The 19,700-nt window shown below is 40.7% G+C and overlaps 1 protein-coding gene and 1 long non-coding RNA gene across 3 annotated transcripts in view; one reads left to right on the top strand and one right to left on the bottom strand.

Annotated features, from left to right (window-relative positions):
• Positions 1–1,080, bottom strand: part of R3HCC1L (R3H domain and coiled-coil containing 1 like) — a 104,653-nt gene extending 103,573 nt beyond the window's left edge. Inside the window, exon 1 of the mRNA XM_031956221.1 lies at positions 983–1,080. The gene's annotated coding sequence lies outside the window, so the exon portion shown is untranslated. The remainder of the gene's footprint in view (positions 1–982) is intronic.
• LOC116421918 lies at positions 324–17,216 on the top strand. 2 transcript variants are annotated; one of them, XR_004232511.1, is made up of 5 exons: positions 324–577; positions 10,396–10,475; positions 13,105–13,231; positions 13,796–13,920; positions 16,471–17,216. It is a non-coding gene; the product is annotated as an uncharacterized LOC116421918 (long non-coding RNA). The 2 variants fall into 2 exon arrangements; XR_004232510.1 differs by lacking the exon at positions 16,471–17,216 and having other exon boundaries at positions 13,796–14,905.
• The last annotated feature ends 2,484 nt before the right edge of the window (positions 17,217–19,700 follow it).

Genomic DNA, 19,700 nt, shown 5'->3' with positions numbered 1-19,700 from the left:
CGGGCAGACCCGGCTCCGGCTGCCTGCCTCAGTTTCCGCATTTGTACAAGAGAACCGCCTCGTTGCTGAGAGGAGCTAATGAGAAAATTCCCAGAGGGAGGCGCAGAGCCGCCGCTTAATAAATAAAGTAAAAAAAATAAAACAAACGCCGTTCTCCGCCCGCTCCTCTTCCCCGATAGGGCCGTCTGGGTGGCACAGAGGTCGCACGAGAGCTCATTTCTACACTCTAGCCCTCAGTTTCGCAAAATGCGCGCTAAAGCGGAGGACGGAGACTGGCCCCGCGCCCCGCCAGGGCCTGGGGAGTCCGCGCCCGCCCACCAACAAGGGGAGGGCCCGGAACCGGCAGCGGCAGCGGCCCGGGGAAACCGCGGAGAGGAGGGGGGGAGCGCGGGGAAAGTGGTGGGCCGGGTGAGGGGGGGGAGGGGCACGCGGCGGGCGCAGGCAGCCCGAAACCGGCGAGGACGGGGGGCGTCCGCCCCCAGGGCGCGAACCTCCCCGACGCCGCGGGAGCCAACCCAAGCCCGGAACGGCCCTTCAGGGGCGCCGTCCGGGCGGACAAAGGCGGCGCACAGCCGGGGTAGGCCGGGCCGGGAAGGGGAGGGAGAAGGGGAGGAGGGAGAAGGGGAGGAGGGAGAAGGGGAGGAGGGAGGGGCCGGCGCCTCCGCAGCGCGACGCCTCGAGGGGATGGGAAGGGGGGAGGGGGGTGGAGAGACAAGCGGAGGGCCCCGCCCCTTCCCTTCCTCCTCCCCGCCCTCTCCCGTAACCTCCGCCCGGGGCCTCCCCCCCTCCCCGGCATCACGTGAGGCGGAAAGCGCTCCTCAGCCTCGGGGGAGGGGAGTCCGAAAGCTAGGTCCCCGGGCTTAGGGGGGAAAAGAGCCACGGGCGGGAAGGGGCCGGAGAAGGCAAGCCAGAACAGAGGGAGGAGAGCCCCCCTCCCCCCGAGGGGAGTGAGGAAGTAGGGTGGGGGGGGGGGGGCATTTACCCGGCGGCGCCAGCCATCTTCGTCGCTTCCATAGGCTCCTCCGCCGGCGCGCGTTTCCGCTCTCGCTGCTGTCGCGCGCGCCGGGCCCAGGCCCTGGCTCTGTCCCTTGTCCCCGCCCCCTAGTCTCCGCAAGGCCTGCTGGGAATTGTAGTCCCTGTAGGGGAGACGAGGCAAGAAACACCCTAAAATCCCGCCTAATACAAGAAACCTTTCCTAGGAGCCCCTAAAAACTGCCGCGTTCTGTCCGCTATATTTCTCTTATTTATCCCCTACGTGTCTTGTTTGCACGGAGTCATTTGCATGTTGTCGCCCATTAAATCGGGAGCTCCCCTAGTTTAGAGTCTGGGACATAGTAGGCGCCTAATGTTTGTTGATTTCTGATTGACACTGTAGGCGCTTACTGTTTGTTGATTTCTGATTGACACTGTAGGCGCTTAATGTTTGTTGATTTCTGATTGACACTGTAGGCGCTTACTGTTTGTTGATTTCTGTTTGACACTGTAGGCGATTAATGTTTGTTGATTTCTGTTTGACACTGTAGGCGATTAATGTTTGTTGATTTCTGATTGACACTGCAGGCGAGCTTTAACCGGCTAGAGAGAGCCCGTGTTCTCGGTGGTCATTTACACTCCAGTTATCCCAAAGCGTGTCCGATGTGGGGTGGTTTTATTATCTCCTCGATTAACTAAAGAAATGGTTAATAATGCAGGTTAAACTTAAACGTGTATTGCATCTGGCCCTTGCTCCCTCCGAGTCCCGTGGGGTTGTTTACCAACACACCCCTTTATTGCTCTATAAACAGTACTTAGGAACTCTGGCTACGAAGGAAGCCATCGCAGTGAAGAGTAATAATCAGGGGCATTTATAGAACGCTTCAAGGTTCACAAAGTGCTTTGCATCCATTATCTCACTGAGACCGAGGCAGAGCTGGAAAGGGACGTACCAGGGTCTCGTGACCTCTCTGCGGGATACAAGCCTCTCCCAGACTCCCACACAGTCTCGGGGAATGTGTAGTCCAACCCCTAACGGGATGGGAACCCAGGGTACCACTCAGATACTTCGGATGATGCTGAACAGGACACGTAACCGATCTACCTCAGTTTCCTCATCCACAAACCGGGGACATTAATAGCGCCAAGCTCCCAGAATAGTTGTGAGGATCACGCAACAGGAGCATTTGTAAAGCTCTTTGCAAGCGCTTTCATGACTACATTATATATAAAAATCGTAGTGTGGAGAAAGCACGGGTCTGGTGTGGTGCTGTTTGCTGGTACATCCCGCCCACATTCTATGCATGCTCTGCACAAAATATATAAAGACATAATTAATATTGGGGAGCGGGAAGGGCACTAGCAGCCAGGAAGTCTGGGAAGGGGCGCCTGGGGTGAGGCTTGCAGGAAATGAAGGGCTAAGTGCTAGGACAGTTTGTGAAAGGTAGATGGGAAATAAGTAACGTCTAAGAAGGCTGGACAGGTTTATTTGGTCCAATTTGAGAAGGGTTTTAAGTAGCAAAAGAGAAGTTTATATTTCATCCTAAAGGTGATAGGAAGTCCTTTCCCCAACGAGTTGACCTTTCTCTAGATTCCTTCTGGCCGTCTTAGACCAATTTCAAATCCAGCCTCTTAGGTTTACTACCTGAGTGACCCTGGTCTCAGATTTATCTTATAATGGAGTAGAAGGGTGCTGAGATCTCTTCCCCAGACACAGCTATCATCCTGGGATCCTCCCTGCTTTGAGCAGGAACTGCATGGTTATCCTGAAGGGACTTGACAAGTCAACTGTGCCGGAAACCAGAAATTAGAGTCCTAAGCTTGGAATGAAACTGAGGCTACTAAGAATGTGGGTCCCACGGGGAGAGAAGGCAGATTCCAAAATACAATCTGATAGCTGCCTCCTTAAAAGTTCTAAAATGTGTCATCTAACATTTCCACGATCCTTTGGACAAAGTACCATATTATCATCATCCTTCTTGTTCATAGTTTTGGGTAAGATAGCTAGCAGATAGCTTGGTATCATTAATAATGGGGATTCTTCAGGTGATGATTTGAGGTCCAGGTGGAAGAAATTATTTGCTTAATTTAAGTGAATCTGGAGGTACTCTGTGCTGAGACTAGACCCAGAGTCTTTAGAGTCTATGCTAGCTATTTAGACATGGAGCCACATTGTCTCTTCCAAATCAGTCTGTCAATAAAAATTAAAAAAAAAAAAAGCTAAATTCAAAATCAAAATTCAAAAAAAGGAAGCAAACTGCTTCCTTGAGTTTCTCAGCTGTCTCAATTACTATTGTTAGAGTGGATTACTCTTACATAGTGTCCAAAATGTATTTGGTGCCTTACAAAATATTGTAGGGAGTCATGAAACCCAAAAGACCTGAATAAAAAAAAGAAATAGTAAATAAAGAATGACTGACTAGTGGCATCTCTTAACTGTTGGATAAAAAGATGTGTACTCTGCATTATTACTGAAGCAGTCCTGCAAAGAAAACAAAAAAATACTCCCCTGGTTGCTGTTTGTTTGTTTGTTTTTTCTTTTGTTGTTTATTTCCAGAAGTTGGTCTAGAGAGGGAGAGATAGTGGGTAGGTGGAACTCTGGGGCAGTGATGATGAACATGTCATCAATTATACTCTTATATCTTGCAGGGGAATATGGGAAAGGGCATGCAGAAAAGTCACGTCAAATGGAGAAGACTAGGTTTTGTGGATAATAGAGAAATGCAAAAATCAGTGTGGGTTCTTAAGAAGCTTATGGTCCAATGAAGAAGTAACTCTACATACAAAACACTTGTTCCAAAAAAAGAAAAGGAGAAAAATATTAAAATTTTAAAAACATAAATATTATGGCCACTATTATGCATAAGGGCAACGAGGTAGCATAGTGAATAAAATACCAGGTCTGGAGTTTCCCATGCTCCTTTACTGGACCTTCCTTCCACTTCAATTTCATTTTGTTCAACAAACACTAAGCTACGTTTAAGTACGGAGTGAGATATTAGGGATAGAAAGATGGATATAGCACAAACCTAATTTTTAAGGTGTTTAAAATCTAATAGAAAGAAATGGACATATACATGAACAGTTGTGATACAAGTGCGGTAATTATAAAAAAAAAAAGATCCTAGAAAAGTATTAAGAGAAATTTGAAAGGATAGATAGAGACAGAGAACAAAGAGATCGAGAGAGAAAGAAAAAAGATGGAGAAAAAGAGAAACAGAGGAGAGAGTGACAGACAGAAAGAGAGAGACAGAGACAGACAGGCAAGGAGATGAGAGAGAACAAAAGAGAGACAGAAAGAGAGTGAGAACTTTCAGCAGGAATATAAGTGGTTATATTGAGGAGATAGCACGTTGAGATAATAATGAGCCTTGAAGAAAGGATTTCAAAAGATGAAGGAGGCAAAAGGGCAGTTTGGAATTTGGGCAAGTTCAATGCCAAGATTTCAGTCCAATAAGAAGGATGCTTTCCAGCCCTGGATCATTTTAACTGATGGCTTCTACATTAAGGCACCTTGACTTCCACAGGTAGCACCATAGCCCTCAGGAGCATAACTTACACTGGGAGGTTCAGTTTCTTATTGAGTGAGACAGACTGGAGAAGAAATCTGATATTCAGATCTGTGCTCATTAGTCTCAAAGTGACTGCTTTTCCGATCCCCTCCAATGCCCCACTGTTGACAAGAAGCAATAACAGTAGGTGATTTAGGACAGAGCAGCTGATGAGCACATTCATCCACACCATGAATCCCAGGATGGCATCAGGTACCCAAACAATGGCCCAAGTCCCTGGACCTGGCAGATTTTATTTTCATCCAAAATACTGTGCTCTATATTTTCTATATTCTCTGTGGTCATTCCAGATTGGGGTGGGGCGAGGAGTTTTTTATTTGTTTGTTTTTGGAGGGAGAGAAGGTTCACAGAGGGGACAGAGCTGGAAGTCTAGAAAAACCTCTCCTCAGAATTAAAGTGCAGTTCAAAAGAGTGAATATTGGCATGGTGATAGAGCACTGGTCCAGGAGGACCAGAGTTCAAATCCAGCCCTAGACACTCACTAACTGTGTGACAAGTTACTTAAGGAAGATTGCTTCCTCCCAAAGCAAACAAAAAAGAGTGTGATGGTAAATAGGTATGTGACAAAAAAAAAATAGCATGGTATAGTAGAAAGTTTGGGATTTGAAGTCAGAGGACCTAGATTCAAATATTCAAATTGTGCTTCTGTTACTCTTTAGCACTTGTCACATTGGACAGGTCATTCAAACTCTCTAGGTTTTAGTTCTTGTCATCTGTTGATGGGGAAGAGGAGCTGAACACTGAGGTCAGAGAGGGAGGTCTCTCCCTGTTCTACATTTGAGATACTCTATAGGCTTCTATGACAATAGTGTGCATATTTGTTTAAGCTGAAGGTTTGGGGTGGGAGAGACATTGAAAGGAGACTCCATATATGACTCCTACTTCATTTATAGATTCCCACTTCAGGACTGTGTCTGGGGAAAATGTCTGGGGAAATGGCCTCCCCTTTTCTTTTAGGTTATGCTTCTACCTGCAGACTGCCTGAGGCTGGTAGCGTTTTGTTTTAAAAGAGGGAAACAATTCCATATTTACTTTCAGGGAAGACTTCTAAAGGAAATTAGGTTTAACTGTAAACTCCTAGGTCCCTCTGCTGGAGGAAAATCTCAGGAGTACCAAGTAATATTATAAATTAATGTTAATAGGAGGTTTTACGGGTACAGAGCACTTTGCTTACATTACCTCATTTGATCCTCACTACAACCTTGTTAGATAGTTATTATTCCCATTTTATAGATGAGAAATGGAAGACTCGGAGAAATTAAATTATTTTTCCTAAGGTTACATAGATAGTAATAGATCCAGAAATGGTATCCAGGGTTTCTGGAATGCCTCATCAGTAGTGTACTCTACTTAGAGGCTGGAAGGATTGAGTTTAAAAGCAGCTTTTGGCCCTTGGTAGCTGGCTATCTATGAGCAAGTTATTTCATCTCTGAGCTTCTATAATGGGGTTAATGCCTATATTCTCTGCCTTACCAGGCTGTTGTGACCAAAAAATGCTGTGTAAATGTCTATTGTTTGTTATTCTAACTCACTCTCCACTCTAGTTTTTTGGGTTTTTTCCATCACACTATGTTCCTTTCTTTGATTTCTCAAAGATTCTCTGAGAAGGTGGAGGAAGAATATAGGAGGGAAGTACATGTGGTTGAACCATTTCTGTAATAGCCTTATGAGGTCATACTATCAAATGAGATAATATTTAGAGATGATGGAGACTGAAGCCTATGAGCCCTGTTCAGGCAGGCCGGGAGCTTCTAAGCCAGACTTTGAAAACCAGCTATAAGGAGGATTTACAGAACTGAAGACTCCCAGAAGTTGAGTAGAGCTTAACATTATGCTTGGCACCAAACTCAGTAGGTGCTTATTACCTTCCCTTTTCCCCTCATAGAGGTTCCTAAGGAGATCTGAAATCCATTGTTCAGCACTTGGGGATCCCTGGCTTGGCTGCAAAATATAATAATAATAATAATAATAATAATAGCTAACGTTTATATAGCAGTTAATATTTACCAGACATTATACTAAGCAAAGACAACAACCCTGGGATACTATTATTATTCTCATTTTGTAGAAGAAAAAACTGAGTTATACTAAGGTTCAATGACTTGCCCAGAGTCACACAGCTAATAAGTGTGTGAGGTCAGATTTAAATTATGATCTTCCTGACTCCAGGTCCAGTGCTCTATCCATTGCACCCCTAAGCTCTCACTAGGTCACACTGATCCTTAGTTTGTGAAGCTATGAGCCAAACCTCGTCCTGGGAGGGAAATCACTTCTTTGTCACTAATGTTTTCCTTTTCATCCTGTAATTCTGGAGAAACTGAGGCAAGATAGAGATTAAAGAGTTTTTAATATTTTATTTGGATTTCTGAGAGGGAGAGATTTTCTGGGACCAAAGGATCCATTTTGGTCCCAGGGCTGAATCAGACTTCCATTTCAAAAGAATCCAGTAAGGAATGTGTGATTCCAAAGAAACCTATATGGCTCTAAGTGATCAGGGTAGACAAAGGCAGGGCGGAGTCAGAACTCTGGTGATCAGGGAATTTTCAGAAAGGGACTATCAATCCAGTTCTGACAGGTTAGAGGGTAGGACCATAAATTCTTGATAACTTGGGAGGAGTTAGGAGCCAGGAAGTCTGAACTTAGAGATAGAGGTAGAGGATACCAATTAGGTATCTGAGATAGGACATCTGGAGTTTTATGACTCTTTTAGAAGATCAGAGTGGCCAGCTACAGCCCTAATTATCTCAGTTCTAATGGTCAGGAAGGGGGGTTTTGCAACCAGGAGGATTGAGGCAGAACAAATCAAAGAACAAGGCAGAACAATTTAGGGAAACTGAGGGAGAACAATTTAGGAAAATTTAGGCAGAACAATTAGAGAAACAGGCAGGACAATTTAGGGAAACTGAGGCAGGAAAACTGTGGCAGGACAATTCAGGAAAACTGAGGCATAATAATCCCTCCATCCCCAAACTACAGTAGAAGGAAGTCCCCTAAGATAAAGATAATACAGAAGTTTGCTTAGTATAATATGAAATGTAGTGGTAAAGGGCAAACCAACACACCTGAGTCAAGGCACTCCAAGATAACAACATAGAGGGAAAAGGTGTGACTGCTATCAAAGTTTCCTTGCCCACTGCATAGTTCCAAAGTCCTAAAAGCTAGTACTAGAGCCCTTTCTCTTTGTTTCTTCTCATGGTGAAACCCTGAGGCCTGAATCACTCTTCTCTGAGAGTCTGCATCTTTGCCTTCTCTGTTCATCATCATTCACCAAAAAAAGAAAACCAAGAACAAAATCCTTATCAATGTGACCAAGAAAGAGAAGGATTAAAAATGCTACATTTCAACCAGGAATATACTATTTAAAATTTTGTTTTAAAACCAAACCCAAGGCAGCAGGGCACCAGAGAAACCTACTTGGACCTAGACAACAGGAATCCCAAATCTGCTTCTTTATGCAGATCTAGGAAAGGTCTAAATAACAGAGGGAAAAAAAATATTATATATATATATATATGTGTGTGTGTGTGTGTGTGTGTGTGTGTGTGAGTGTGTGTGTGTGTATGCATACATATATATCATATATACATATACATACATATATTTATATTTGTGTGTATATGTATACATATACACACACACACATACATATATATTTATATTTGTGTGTGTGTGTACACACATATATATTGAGCCAGTCAAATGGCATGGGTCCAATGAGTCATGCCTTGACTAGGCGATTAGAAATTGTAGTACTTCTGAACCTGAAGTACAGTGTTCAAATGCAGCCACTAACTAGCGAATGACCCTGAAAAAATCACCTAATCTCTGTCTGCCTCAATTTTCTCAATTTTAAGAAGAGGGGTAATCTTAGCATTTACCTCCATAGGATAAAATGAAAATTAAGTGGGATGACACTATTAATTACTTTAAATAGGAGCTTAAAAAAATACTCCTTTTCTTCCTTCTTTCCACAATATGCTCCATTTTATCATTTCCATTTCTTTGTTCTTTATACTAGGAATGCCCTTTACCTATCAAAACCTCCTTCACCCAAAACATCTTTTCAAAGTCTAATTCAAATGCTACCTTATCGTGGATACTTTCCTTTCAAAATCCACTTGGTCAGAAAAGACTTCTCTTGGATCATTTATATAGGGTGAGGTAGCCAGCAGAGTTGTTCAATCACTCCTGTTTGCAACCCTTCACACTACAATTAACTCATTACCTGGATAGATTGCCAGTACAAGTGCTTTTTCTTTGTGCTGGGAAATTTCACAAAAGGATCTCTTCTTCTTTCTTTCTTTTCTTTCTTTCTTTTTTTTTTTTTTTTAAGTTTCAAGCCCCCAGCCAAAAACAACCCAACTTGTTTATTCTACTTTATCAAAGAGGACCTTGACATAAGGAAGATGAGGCCATGACATGCAAGTAAATTGGATTTAAGTGAGGGTAGGCTGTGAAAAGTCACCAGCCTCACTTTCTCCTCCAGTACTATCTGGATCCCATGGCAAGATATAAATCAGGAGGACTACAGCTGGACCTGAGTGAAGTGGGAGATGGTTACTTTTTTTAAGTTAAGGTCTTTAGTAGGTTTCAGTTTGATTGAGGCCAGGCTCATTGAATGATTAAGACTAAGTAAGAAATGAGGCAAAGAATGGCCTCTTTTACCTAAGCAAAAAAAAAAAAAATCAATCAGGAGGGGAAGACTTTCAGGGTTTCTGGCCAAAACAGAAACAATTTCTTTTTACAATCACTCTGAGTCAATCAGGGCCCAAACAATGACCAATTGGGGATTGGGCTGGGACCTATTATTGGCCAATTAATGAGAACCAGAGTGATTTGGTTTTAAAGTTAGATTCTTCAGAAAGAAAACTGGATGGTAAACCCCAAGATACCTAGCTAGGTTACAGATATCAAAATTTACATTCCTTTGGGCAGAGTAAGGGAATACCTCAGTGTTGAATATATCTTTCTTCTCCCAGGATGCTCAATTTCCTCCTCCCAGCTGCATTTCCAATAAGTACACCCAGCTAATGCTGTTTATAAAGACAAAGTAAATGTTTAAACCAAAGAAAAGTAAACAGACTTTCTCTGAGACCAGAGAAAAGGTTTCAGGCTTTATTGAGGGAGCCTAAGGGGGGGAGAAAGGAGATAAAGAATTTTAGTCTGGAGATATCAGCTCCACACAACTTCTTATGTATCCTCCAAGTGTCTGGTTTTCAAGTCTGGTGTGCAAGCTTTTGGCCTTGCTTGAACAGATCTAAAAGCCAGCTGTCATGGCTACTCCTCCCGACTTCAACTGGGGCACTGCTGTATTCTTTCAGAATGAGCAGGCACCCTTATCCGAGGACTAGCAGAAGCCTCCCCACTTCTCCCTCAGGGTCTTGACAAGAGAGAAGAACAGACAACTCCCTGACAGGAGGTCAGAGGGCATGGCTGTGCTGACAAGCTAATGTCCTTTAATCTTTAGCTTCTTTTTTTTTTCTACAGCTCTTCCTGGTACACACAAGGGCTGACAAAGAGAATTCAGCACATTCCCCAAATCTACTTCTTTTCTAGCTAGGCCATAAAATAGGGACAATGGAATTTGCTAAACAATCAACAAACAGCTCTGGAATCCACATTTTTCCAATTTTTTGTTTTAAACTCTAAAGTCTTTCCTGCAGTTCAGATAAGAAGATACAGAGACACTGAGGCAATTTGTACTTGGGGGGCAAATTCATTGTCTTTGCTAGATGTTTAAGCTTCTTTCCTGGCCTTTTCATATGCAAATTAGGTACTCAAAGCCTTACACCCTTTGTTGTTCAGTTTTTTCTTTCAGTGATGACCCTATGTTTTTTTTTTTTTTTTTTAGGAATTTTCTCCAGCTAATTTTACAGATGAGAAAACTGAGGCAAACGGAACTTAAGTGACTAAACCAGAGTCAAAGAGATTGTAAGTGTCTAATGCCAGATTTGAACTCAAAAGATGAGTGGTTTAGACTCTAAGTTTTATACACTATGGCACCATTATCTTCTAGCAGCCTTTAGCTATCTTGGAATTGATAAGAGTTCCTCTTATATTGGGAAGGATCTCTAAATGATGAGGTTCAGATCCCTTCGATTCCCAGCCAGGGAACCAAAATGATGAGGGCCAGTGCAGGGCAGACATTTGTGGAAACCCCTTCTGGTCAGCATACATCCTTCATAAAAGAATTTACAAACCGAAAAGTTATACTGGAAAAAAGTTTATTGGCACTGGGAAGTCAGCCTTTGCTAGGAAGACTGACTTCCTTCATAGCAAGGTCGTGACAGAGAGAGAAAGTTCCTAGCAGAGAAATCTGGACAGAGAGGTAAAGAAGGGTGTAGTCCTATTAGGGAAATAGGTGAGAAAGATAAAGAAGGGCTGACACTGAGAAGAAAATGCCTTCTCAGTGGGCAGAGGATCCTCTCAGACAGCTATACCAGGGGAGGTCCCTTGGCCTGGCATGATTCCTGCTTTTAAGTCCTCTGCAAAGAAGTGCCCAGATTGCCCCCTTTTATAATTTGAAACTTTTGCTAGGGGCTGGGAGCAGTTGAAATCAAACCAAAATCTTGGAATTGAATAGAAGTTTCAATTGAATGAAATTACTACCCCCAGGTCTAGATTTACAGTACAATAGGACCACTTACTGGGAGTGGTCAAGCCAATTTTCAGCTCAATAAAAGTCAATAGAAATCTAGATCTCCAGCTTGGGCTGAGTATGAGTGGACCTGGACTCAACTAGTCCCACCAAGATAATAGAATGAAACTACTTAACTTGATTTCCTGGGGTGGGTCTTTCACAGAGGCAAGGGTTCAAGGAGACTCCTTCAAGGAGTTTCTCAAGTCTTTTACCTCGGCTTCCCCCCAAAGTAGAGACAGTTTCAGGGTTCCTCCCATCATTTCTACCTCCTTAAAGTTCAAAATTTTGAGTGGGCTCAATTGTAGGTGAAAATTGAGGTTGTTGTTTGTCCTTCCTTATAGAAGAGGACCATGACATCAGGAAGGTGATGCTATGACTTGCAAGTGAATTGGATTTAAGTGAGGGAGGGCTGTGTAAAGTCACCTGCCTCATTTCTGTTCCAGAATTATCTGGATCCAGTGGCCAGATAGAGAGAAAGATGAATGGGGATGGCCCTAAGTGCAGTGGAAGACTTTGATCTTTTTTAAGGTAAAGTCTTTTCAAGGTCTCAGTTTGATTAAGGCAAGGTCCATTCAGTGATTAAGGCTAAGTAAGAAATAAGGCAAAAAATGCCCTCTGTTACCTATTAAAAAGACAAAAAAACAAACATCAGTATGGGAGAAGAAACCCCTCAGATTTTCTAGCCCAAACAGAAACAATTGTTATTTACATTCACTCTAAGCCATCTGGTCCCAAATAATGACCGAATGAGGTTGGGTCTGAGCCCTGTTGTTGTCAGTCAATGACAGCCAGAATGATATGGGTTTAAGGCATGGTATATAAGAAAGAAATCTAATCGGTAAATCCTAAGATGTCTAGTGTGGTTTTAGCAATCAAAATTTACATTCCCGAGGGCAGAGCACCTGCAGGTAAAGGTATGATACCTTATGTGGGCAAAAGAATAGGAGAGAAGAAAAAATGATGGACAGAAGGAAGGAAGAGAAAAAAGAAAGAAGGAAGGGAGGAGGGAGAGAGATAGGAAGGGAAGGGAAAGGAAGGAAAGGAAGGAAAGGAAGGAAAGGGAAGGGAAAGGAAGGAAAGGAAGGAAGGAAAGGGAAGGAAGGAAAGGAAAGGAAGGGAAGGGAAAGGAAAGGAAGGGAAAGGGAAGGAAAGGGAAAGGAAGGGAAAGGGAAAGGGAAGGGAAAGGAAAGGAAGGAAAGGAAAGGGAAGGAAAGGGAAGGAAAGGAAAGGAAAGGGAAAGGAAAGGAAGGGAAAGGGAAAGGGAAGGGAAAGGGAAAGGGAAGGGAAAGGGAAAAGGAAAAGGAAAAGGCTCAATTTAAACTGGCCAGTTGGCTTCCCAGTAGAACAGCTCCTACTACTCATAATTCATTGTTTGTCTTTGTTCTTGAAGAGGACCATGACATCAGGGAGGTGATGCCTGACTTGCCTCATTTCCTTCTCTGGTGTCAGGTGGATTGGATGGAAGACATAGATCAGGATGCCCGGAGATAAGCCCCACAATTAACCATTCAGAGGTAGCTAGAGGCCATTAGATGACTAGTGAATATATTATCAGACTCAGAATACCAAGGATCTGAGGTCTAGCCCTACCTCAGACAATGAATAGTGGAGGGAAGGAAAAATTGACAAGTCAACAAGCATTTATTGAGTACCTGCTATGTGCTAGATATTCTAAGCTAAACTAGAGATACAAGGAAATGTAAAAACAATCCCTGCACTCCTGGAGCACACAATCTAATAAGTGAGACAGCATGGAAACTATACAAACTATATATGCAAATATATATATATATATATATATATATATATATATATATATATATATATATACATACACACACCAAAGAAACTGGAGGTAATTTCATGAAGTACTTGAAAGTCAAATTACTTCTGGCTCTAAATCTAGCATCCTTTTTACAGAAGCAACTATGAGCATGAAAACCAAATGGGGCAGTTAAGTGGCAGAGTAAATAGAGTACTTGCCTTGGAGTCAGGAGGACCGGACTTCAAAAGGGGTCTCAGATACTTACTAGCTGTATGACCTTGGGTAAGTGACTTAATCCTGATTGTTTCCCTCCACAAAGAAACATCATATCTAAAGTCAGATACACTTATAGTTTGTATCTAGGGTCTGTAGTAAGTATCCTTAAACTGAGTTACATTGTTACTCTCCACTTCAATGATTATATAATATTTTGTATTTTAGTTATTTCTGCTGAGAGCCTTATCCCTCTATCAAACTGTAAACTCCATAAAAACAGGAACCCTATGTTATCTAAATTCTGTATGTCCCTGAATATCTAACAGTTTTCTTGCATTAAACAAGCAAGCAGCAAACCTTTATTAAGTTTCTAATAATTGCCAAGTTTTGCATTAGGTACTAGGAATATGAAGTCTAAAAATCAAATGGTTCTTGCCCTCAAGAAACTTACATTCTATGGGGAATTATCAGATAGTCAATAAACAACCATTTATTTAGCAGCTAGAAAAGGAAATGGCAAAGCATTCCAATATTTTTGCCAAAAACAAAATGGGGTCATGAAGAGTGAGATGCTACTGAACAACACACATAGTAAGCACCATATTAATTCTAACAATTACTGTATTCCAGGCATTGTACTAAGAGCTAATTATATGAAGACAAAAGACAAGATCTACCCTCAAGAAACCCCCAGTCTAATGAATGAGAAGACATGCAAATGGCTATGTATAACAAGTAACATCCATGATTAACTGGTAATTTTGGGAGGGAGGCACTAATAGTTGGGAGAATCAGGAAGCGTTTTTGTATAAAAGGTGATGCTTGAGTTGAGATTTGAAGGAAACAAGGATTTCTAAGAGATGGTAGGAAGAAGAACATTTGTTGAATGGATAGGTGTGTGTATTCATTAAATACAATAAGTTATGTTAAAGTTATGTTAAAACTCTGGACCTCAGAGCAAAATTTTGTCTCCTCATCTTTTGCCAATCCTTCAGGAGTAAGTTGGAAGATGGTGAACATCTATACCGAAAGTTGTTACTTTTGAGAGAATCCTCTACTTGGCAGAAGCTGGTTTAGTAATTCTCCCCAATTAATCTTTGTTTTTGGTTTTATATGCCCAGAATTGTACAATACATGAGATAAGCATATAAAAATTACTTTTTGAATGAATGAACAAACCCCAGGGATATCAAAACCTAAAGAAAATGGATTTGTTCCTGGGGCATCCAAGAAGTTCAGTCTAGAGCAGGACTTATTAAACTTTTTTGTGTGTCATGGATCCCTTTGGTGTTCTGGTGAAGTCTGTGAACTATTCTCAGATTAATGTTTTAAAATTAAATCAAAAGAAATAATATTTAAATAATATTTGGCACAGTGCCTGACACATAGTAGGCAAATGCTTGTTTCCATCTCCCCATTAAACACATAAAATAAAATACATAGTATTAATAGAGAAATCAATTATATTATCAAGCAGTTATCAAAAAAAATTTTTTAAATAAGTTCATACCTAAAAGCTTAAGGCCCTTTAGAATTTTCAGTTGTATTCATCAGATATTTCTGAAATGCTTATTATATGAAAGGCACTGTTTTGGGCATAGGAGGTTTCAGTGTTGGGATTCAGAACTGGCTATCAGGATGATTTCAGAGATGCCTGCAGAGACTTACATGAATTGATGCTAAGTGAAGTGACTAGAACCAGAAGATCATTGTACACAGCAACAGCAAGATTATATGATGATCAGCTCTGATGGATGTGACTCTTTTCAGCAATGAGATGATTCAGGCCAGTTCAAATGGTCTTATGATGGAGAGAGCCATCTATACCCAGAGAGAGGCCTGTAGAAACTGACTGTGTATCAATCTTTTTGTTGTTGTTTGCTTCAATTTTGTTTTCTTTCTCGTTTTTTCCTTTTTGATCTGATTTTTCTTGCGCAGTATGATAATTGTGGAAATACGTATAGAAGAATTGTACGTATTTAACATATATTGGGTTACTTGCTGTTTAGTGGAGGGGGTGGAGTGAAGGAAAAGAAAAAACACAAGGTTTTTCAAGGGTGAATGTTGAAAATTATCTATGCTTATGTTTTAAAAAATAAAAAAAACTTTAATAAAAAAAAAAAAAGAACTAGCTGTCACTGACCTCCGGTTCTATTTATTCCAGCATTGGTTCAAAAGCAAACTACATCCCTTCTCTCTGCCTTAGTGTCCCCAGTAGGAATAGCAGTACTAATCTATCTCACAAAGGGGTGCTGAAAAGATCAATTAGTGTTAGTAAAGTGCTTTGAAAATGTAACATGCTAAATATTAATGGGTCTCTCTTACTGTCGGGAAATGTGCAACATGCAACTTGAACTTTGGTCAGAGAAAGACTGTAGGTGGAGAGAGCAATTCTGAGCATTTAGATTGCTAAATCCTCTGTCGATTTTGAATTTGGTGCTGATGAAAGAGAAATTAAGCCTATAATGCATCTAGGTAGCTGCACAGTTTCATGGAAGGAAACTGCTGAGGGAAGTGTTGAAAAAAAATTTTCACTTCACCAATAAGCAAAACCTGGCACTCCAAGCATTCAGACACATGCCCCCAGTTTGGTGTTATTCTATATTACTTATATAGCTACAGAAGGAGAGCCCTTAGTGAGAACCTGTCAGTTAGCTGAATTCCTGCCTGGCTTTCTATCTCCCTGGCCCCATGGGAAGAGTGATAAAGAAAAATCTACTTCTCTATATCCATTCCTTATCCAAAGTTCTCTGTCCACAATCCTAAATGCCCTCAGCAAGAGGAGAGACTCTTTCTTACCCCAACATACTCTGGAGTATCAGTGAGACATAAGGATGGAAGAGAATCTTATTGTAGATAGAGGTTGAATATAAGCCCAGGGAACCTGGGCAAGAGAAATAGATAAGGAGGTCATGTAACTTTACTCCTACGGGCCTTTTTGTCATCTGAAAAATGAGAAGTTGAGATTAGATGATCTCTTAGAAAAAAGACCCCGTCTATATATATCAAAATTTCATGGCAGTACTGTTTTGTTTCAGTAAAATCTCCATTGATCGAGAAATGGGTAAAAAAGAGCTATAGCTCTGGAGTCAGAAGAATTAGTTTAAATCTGATCTCTGATATTTTTATCTCTATGACCTCAGGCAAGGTGTTAACCTCACTGGGCCTCAGTTTTCTCACTTATCAAATAAGGGGGTTGGACTTCAGAGATCAGATGACCCTTTTAGAGCAGATCTCTAAATGTATGACTCCATAAGTTGTGCTGTATGAATATTATGTAATATTATTGTTCCATTTCTTGGCAGGCTATGCTACTGATTTCTCCAGAAAGCTTTTTATCCTGAAAGATCATTGCAGCCCTGGAAGTCATATCTCAGAAATATCCTTAGTCCCTGTGGTCCCTCCCCATGTTATGCCACAGTTTCCTTTAATTGCCCTGCCCTGCCTCGATTTCCCTGAACTGTTCTGCTTCAGTTTCCCTAAATTGTTCTACTTCAGTTTCCCTGAATTGTTCTACCTCAGGTCCCCTGGTTGCAACCCTCCTTCCTGACTATTAGGACTGATATAAGTTAGGGCCAGCTACTCTAGGATCATAAACTGTAAATATTTAATCTCAGATAAAGGGGAGATCTTCTATTTCAGATATCCTGGCTCCTAAATCCTCCTAAATTATCAAGAATTTATGGTCCTTACTCCCAATCTGTCAGAACCGAATTTATGGTCTGTTCCTGGAAATTCCCGTTCACCAGTGCTCCATCCACCCTTGCCTTTGTTTCTCTGATAGCTGGAGTCTTACAAAAATCGCTGGAATTCTTCATTCACTACTGGATTTTTTGAGATGTGAGTCTAATCCGATCAATTAATCTAAGTTCTCCAATAAAATATTAAAACTCTCTAATGTCTATCTTGCCTCAGTTTCTCTAGCATTACACCCTGATCCTTTAAGGAGACTATCCAGGCCAGTTATGTCTTCCTTTTTCACCTGTCTGTACTATGGACTTCATCATTCCCCCAAACAAAGTAAATTCCTCCCTATTTCCCTCATTTTCTAGTTTCCAAATTTATATTAATCTTCCCTCTACAGGATGTAAGCTCCTTGAGGGCAGGAACTGTTTCCTTTTACTGATATTCCCAGAATTTACCATAGTACTTGGACCATAAAAAATATTTGCTGACTGAATAACCCAATTAAAAATGGAATATAATGAGCACAGAGTAGTATTTGAAGACTTATATGAACTGATGCAAGGTACAATAAGCAGAGCCAGGAAAAGAATGAACACAATACTGTAATAGAATGGTATAAAATTATATAATAGCCAAATTTAGCGCCAAAGAAGAGATATGAGAATGTATCTCTTCTGACAGGGGAGGGCAGGAAGGCTATAGGCATAAAATACTATATTTAATGGTAGCTTTAAAAAAATACATATTGATTTTGCTGAAATGATTTTTCCTTCTTTTTAAATTCTTTGTTGCAAAGATTTGCTCTCTGGGAAAGGAAAAAGGAAAGGTTTCATTGGATAAAAACAAAAAGTATCAATAAAATGTATTTAAAAAAACACATTCAAAAACAATGATCTCTAAGATGTTTCTCTGGCTCTGACATTTTAAAATTCTCTATGTTCTACATATGAGGGAAAATTGAGAAACTTGACACAGACAATGTAACCTGTATGTGGTGTGTGTGTGTGTGTGTGTGTGTGTGTGTGTGTATGTATGTATGTATTAATAGCAAATATATATGGTACAAAGAGAAGTAATCTTAGAGAATCATAGAACCCTGTCTTGGAATTAATTCTAGTGCTGCTATTTCTTGGGCAAATTAATTAATTTCTTTGAGTCTCAGTTTCCTTCTCTGAAATAAGAATAATAATACTTGCAGCAACTATCTCACAGTATTATTATTAGACAAGTGCTTTGTAAATTGTAAAGCAAATGAGATTTTATTACTCAGGCTACCCATCCCCATTAATAATAATAATAGCTGACATTTATATAGGACTTTAAGATTTGAAAAGCACTTTACCTGCATTATCCTATTTGGTCAGTCATCTACGATTGGTATTATCTAAAATGTACAAGTATTCTGCCCAGGTAGTAGTAGTAGGTGCGTAATAAATGTTGTTTGCTGACTAAAACAGAAGGAGAACTAGGTCTCTCTTATTTTCTGACTTCCTGCTTGGTAACTGAATCCAGCTCATGGTAACTCTGAAACATAACTTTAACAAGCAATTTTGGTGAATGTGGCAAGTAGCAGAAACATAGACATCCTGAGCCATTGAGAGAAAGTCCTAGGAGAGTTCAAAAAACTGCCAGAGGAAGCAAAGCAGAATGAGACCAAGTTAAAGTAGAGTTTACCTGATATTTTACTCCAGAGAAAAACACTTGAAGTCAAGAATACTTAAATTCAAATCCAATCTCAAATACTTAGCTTCAAGTCACTTGACTGCTGCATCTGCAAAATGGGCATAAGAAGAGCACTCACCTTCCAAGATTGTCTTGAGAATAAAATGATATAATATTTGTGAAGCACTTTGCAAACTGAAATGCTATATAAATACTAATTATTAAGAAAGTATAGTAGCTTTCTATTTTAATTAATTATCCAATATAAACAGTGTTCATCTCAATTCTATGTAATTGTAGGAATGGAAGTGCTTATAAAAAGTCAATGTAATAAATTTTAACTTTGCATGATCTTTTAAAATCATCTTACATTTTCACACTCTTTGCATTTTGGAGCCCTGAGGGAAACTCTGATCACCCTGCCCTAGTTATGGCTATGCTCTTATGTTATGCCTAATCGGTAATTTTATTATAGGTCATTATTATATAGCTCCATAGATCATACATGCCTTTCAATGGTACATTAGATTAACATGGTCAGGCAATCCCTCAGCAAGTATAGAAGTATACATTTTTAGCTATATGTGGATGCAAGAGACAGCAAAACTATAGATTTCAAGGTCTTTTCTGCCCTGTGATTTTGTGATGCATGAATTACAGGATCTAAACATGTTGAGTTTTTGTACCCTTCCTGCCAAGAGTTTCCTTTTCAGAGTAATTAGTTCCTCACTATTAAAATCCCATACTTACATCTTCCAATTTATCTATGTTTTCAGTATACACCCAAAAGTTAGGAATTCTGGCCCATAGCTTCGAAGGGAGATAAATGCCTGGAGTATTTGAACTTTTTGAGGAGGTCAAAAAAGAAACTCTAATTTGCAACCCTCTTGATGATCAGCTCTTCTCCTGAGCTGACAGCATGCTGCTCATAAGCTCCCAATGTCCCCCGCAGCTGTGGCCTCAGGGAATTCATCATCTCAGGGAGGACAGTAGCCCTGGCCATATATAACTGAAGTACCAGGAGCCAATTCCCTGGGTTTCATTCTGCCTCTCTGTTCTTCACATTAAAGGGGCCCTATCTGACTATTTTTCATGATTTTTCTGCAGTATTGCCTTTCTTCTCAAGTTTTTAACTTTCTCATTGCAGTGAAGAATAACAGAAAAAGCATGTTGGGATGACCAAAGC

Source organism: Sarcophilus harrisii, chromosome 2, assembly GCF_902635505.1.
Source record: "Sarcophilus harrisii chromosome 2, mSarHar1.11, whole genome shotgun sequence".
Taxonomy (NCBI): domain Eukaryota; kingdom Metazoa; phylum Chordata; class Mammalia; order Dasyuromorphia; family Dasyuridae; genus Sarcophilus; species Sarcophilus harrisii.
This window is presented reverse-complemented; position numbering and strand designations above follow the sequence as displayed.